Genomic DNA, 4,994 nt, shown 5'->3' with positions numbered 1-4,994 from the left:
GTGGGGGCCAAATTCAACTGTCACCAGCACTGTCTAGGGGGACATCCTGGTATCAAATCCATCCCTATAGTGAAGCTGGGTACCTGAGGTTACCACAGCTTGATGATACCAGCCATTAAAATCGACCAATGTAACAACCAGGTATCACGTCTTTTTTTTTAATATATATTTTGTTTACTTGTCGTTTGTCAGATACAGTTTTGCAAATACTCTCTCCCAGTTTGTGGGCTTCTTATTCATTTTCTTTTCTTTTAAGTAATTTTATTGGGATTATATTGGTTTATAACACTGTGTAATTTCGGGTGTACATTATTGTTTATCAGTTCCTGAATACACTTCATCGTGCTCACCCCCAGTAATCTAATTTTTATCTATCACCATACATATGTGGCCCTTTGTCCCTTTCACCCACTCCCAACCCCTTCCCCTCTGGTAACCACTAATCTGATCTCTTTATCCATGTATTTGTTTCTCTTCCACATGAGTGAAATCATGCAGTGTTTGTCTTTCTGTCTCTGGCTTATTTCGCTTAACATCACACCCTCCAGGCCCATCCATGTTGTTGCAAATGGGACAATTTTGTCCTTTTTCATGACTGAGTAGTATTCCACTGTATATATATACACCACATCTTCTTTATCCAATCATCTGTAGAAGGGCACTTGGGTTGTTTGCACATCCTGGCTATTGTGAATTGTGCTGCAGTGAACATAGGGGTGCATAAATCTCCCTGGATCATTGATTTCAAGTTCTTTGGGTAAATACCCAGTAGTGGGAGAGCTGGATTGTACGGTATTTCTATTTTTAATTTTTTGAGACTCCATTCTGCTCTCCATAGTGGCTGCACCATCATGTGCCTCTTGACGTGATGCCACAGGAAGCACATGCCATCACTTACAAACCATCTTGTTCCTCTTTCTCCCTCACAAATAAGAACATTTTGAACTTGAATCTAATCAAGCCTCCTTGTCTAACTGCCTGTTTATAGGGTATACAGGGGATAGAAGAATATTGGGGACATAATCAGCCATACTGTGAGAAAGTCAAAGTGACCTGATTTCCTCAAAAAATAATTATGCCATTTTTTAAAACTGAGAGAGGTGGAACTATTAAAGATCAGAAAGGACTTAAAAGACATAAGAACCAAATACAATGTTTGGATCCTGGCTTCGAAAGCCAAATGTATAAATACACTTTTTTGAAACAATGGGGAAATGTGAACATAGATTGGGTATTAGATAGTATCAGGGGATTATTTTTTTGATGTGTGGTAAAGGTAAAGGAGTTATTTATTTTTTGAGCGTTTATTCATAAGATACATACCAAAGAATTTCCCGGCAAAATATGATGTCTTGGACTTGTTTTAAAATACTATTCACCCCTCTAAGAAAGGGAGGAAGGATGGATGAAAGAAGATGGGAAACTGTTGATAATTGTTAAAGCTAGGGGAGGGGTGCGGGAGGGTTCATTATACTCTACTTTTCTTTCTACTGTTAAGTATGTTTGAAATTTTCCATAGTAAAAGTTAAAAGCAAAATCCAACTTACTATCCTGGTTCTGATTTTCTCCTCACTGAGCAACCTTCTGTTTACAACGTCATCTTCGTGTAGATTTGTCAACTGGCAGAGAATGTACTAATGAGCAAATAGGAGTACTTGCCTATTTGTTACAGTTCTCACTGCTGATTAATAAATTAGTAAATGTTTATATATCAATTTTATTTAAGGTTTGGACACCACTTCTGATTAATGAGACTGAGACCACGGGCTGGGAGGAATGCTACCAGGGGTCACCTAACTGGGCGGTCGGCTGGTCTCCCCCTAGTGGACGAACCACCTCCCAACAGTTTGCACTCCCTGTTGGCCCAGCGTGCCTTGCTTTTCTACTTGAGCTGCAACACCGGTAGATTGTGATTGAGGAACTGATGAGCTGTGCAATTAGAACAAGGGAAGCTCCACCTACCTTCTGCTCATCATTATTCTTGTAATAATAAAATAATAGTTAACATACTTCACAATATGTTATTTCATTTAATCTTTACGATGATCTTAACTATCCCACATTTACAGATGAGGAAACTAAGGCCCAGGGGACTTGCCTAAAGAGCCAGAGTTTGAGCACAGAAGTTTGACTTCAAAGCCATGTTCTTAGGCACTATGACATATTATCTTAATTAGAAAACAATGTCAGGGGCTGGCCCCATGGCTGAGTGGTTAAGTTCGCGCGCTCCACTGCAGGCGGCCCAGTGTTTCGTTGGTTCGAATCCTGGGCGCGGACATGGCACTGCTCATCAAACCACGCTGAGGCGGCGTCCCCACATGCCACAACTAGAAGAACCCACAACGAAGAATATACAACTGTGTACCGGGGGCTTTGGGGAGAAAACGGAGGAAAAAAAATCTTAAAAAAAAAAAGAGAAAATGTCAGAAGTCATCTAGTTTAATTATTTTGTAAATCATGCACATGTGCGTCCCTGAGCTGCCTCTAGGCTCTGAAGCAGCATATTACAGACTGGGCAAGTAAATACGTCCCTGGCAAAATGCATGGGATGGCATACGTTGGAGAACAGAAGAGATCATGGAAATTGAGTTATTATTTTGTAATGAGTCCTGGGGGAGGGCCCAGGGCAGCCTAGCCCCTTGCACCCATGTACTGAGAGCACCGTCTATGGCAAGTCCTGACACCGAGGGAGAGCCCCAGGCAGTCCTCTTAACCCAGCTCCCACTGACAATGAAAGCAGTTTAAGTGCTGGAAATTTTAATAATTAGAGGTTTGCACGGAAAAATCTAGAATTTATATGTTATAAAATGAGGAGCCCTTGAAACTAGAAGTCAATTGACTAAACTGGGATGTAAAATGTGTATTAATTGAATGGATGTATTACTAATGTAATGCCTTATTTCTAAATAATGCTTTTAAAAAATCGTCATGCTAGGATGGAGTTAAAAGGGAACAACTTCTGGTTTAATTGTAAGAAATTTCTTTGTCTTATCTTTTTAAGAATTTATATTACATTTTCTGGTAAACAAATTCTGCCTAGTCTGATATTTACTGCTCAAAGTTAGGAGAAGCCATACTTACTTGGTGATCTGAGAGTTAAATCTGGTAACTTACAATTTTATTCTAAAGTAAAAAAGAAATCACAAGAGAAAATGAAATGAGAAGTAAACTTTTTAAAACCCCAATTTTTATTGTAAACTTGAATTTTGGAAACACATCAAGAAACTTGGAAGAAAAGCTAAAATAATTTCTAAATTACAAAAGTTAGTTGTGAACAAATTCTTCACGCCTTTTTCAAATCTGCAATACAGCCTGGCGGTATTATAGCCCTTGGAGCTTAGGTCTAGAGGCCTCAAACATTTGTGTTTTACTTTTATTCGACTGTGTCATAAAGAGGAGTTTATTTTAAATAAAGGAGAGTCAAGTAAATTGAAAAATTCTGTTTTCTGGCCGTGCCAGAACGGGGGATGGAGTCAATACTTGGTTCTGAAGCTTTTCCCCTACCTTGACCCATTTTCACCCGTAACAGTGGCTCACGAAGGCACTGATTTTCAGCCCAGGGGATAATACAACTCTGAGTGATAGGGCAAGCCAATCTGAACGTGGGGAAGAAGATTAACAGGGAATGGGGGTTTGAAAAAGTCTCTCAGGTGATTCTGACAAACTCTCCTCTCTTGAGGATTTCTACTTAGTCTGGAACACAATAAGACTAACTGGTGTTTGGAATTTAACATTAAGATTAAGATTTCACTTTAAGGAGTTAGAATAACTTAAATTGGTCTAAGTGTATGAACTATTGTTTATTCAGAACAGACAACAACCAGAACTAACGTTTACTGGGTGTGTACCGCGGGCCAGGCATGGTGCTGAGCACTTCATAGGCATGATCCCTTGTAATTCTCACTACTGCCCTGTAAGGTAGCTGAGGAAACCGAACCTTGGTTAATTGCTCAAGGTCACATAGCTAGGAAGTTGTGGAAGCCACAGTACGACACTCAAGCCTGTATTTAAGCCACCACAGGACACTGTTTCTAAGACACTTGGATCTGAAATGTGGATTTCTGTTGAAATGTTGTTTTTTCCCCTCAAAGTCCACAAAGAGATTCTACTGGAATCTGGAGTTACAGCTGGCATTTAGAAGGTTGGAGGAAGTGGAATGACTTGTAAATTTACCTCAAGAGAATGAAAATGTGTTGCCTTAACCTTTCTATTATAAATTGGCAATCCAGCCTGTAACTTGCTTATGATTTTTCCTTAAGATTTAGGAGTACTTAAATTATGCTCTATTGTTTTGAGATTTAGACACTCTTAGAAAATTACTTTAAACCACAGGCTACCCCTCTTTTAAAATTATTTTCTTAATGAGGAGTCCAAGAAACATCTGATATTATATATAAACCTCATGTGTATTTAAATTTTTTCTGGAGCGAGAGTTCACAGCTTTCACTATATTTTCAAAATTTTCCATGTGGTTTAAGATCCATTATTTTAATCTCTGATAGACTGAGAGCTGTTTTTGACAGAGCAGGACAAAGGTAAAAGGCTGAAAATTCCTTACTGATAAGGAATTAATTGGTTTTGAATTTAAGTATTGAGACTAAGAATTTTTGCAGTATTAGAGAAACCACCAAATTGTCTAAATCAGGGATTGAGAAAGAGGGGGAGCAGGCCTCCCTATCACTTAGGAGGCTAAAAAAAATCCTCCTCTCAGACTCTGATGAGCTTCCCCACCACCACATATCTAAGAGCTATCCTCCCCTTGAGAATCTAGAACCTGTGTTTACTAATGAAAGCTTATCTTACGCCCCCAGAGTAAAGGGGTAGAAAGAAACAAATAAGAAGACTGGTTTAAACTCTTGCTTTCATGGTCATAATATATGCCCAGCATTATGCTCATATTATTTTAAAAGATAGGCAGAATGTCAAAATTTAGGATCAAGAAATTTAGGAAGTGAGTTGTCTAAAATAAATAGCTTCTACATACATTTACTACT

The sequence above is a fragment of the Equus przewalskii genome, chromosome X (assembly GCF_037783145.1).
Source record: "Equus przewalskii isolate Varuska chromosome X, EquPr2, whole genome shotgun sequence".
Lineage (NCBI taxonomy): Eukaryota > Metazoa > Chordata > Mammalia > Perissodactyla > Equidae > Equus > Equus przewalskii.
The sequence above is the reverse complement of the archived record's forward strand: the minus strand, read 5'-3'. Positions refer to the sequence as shown.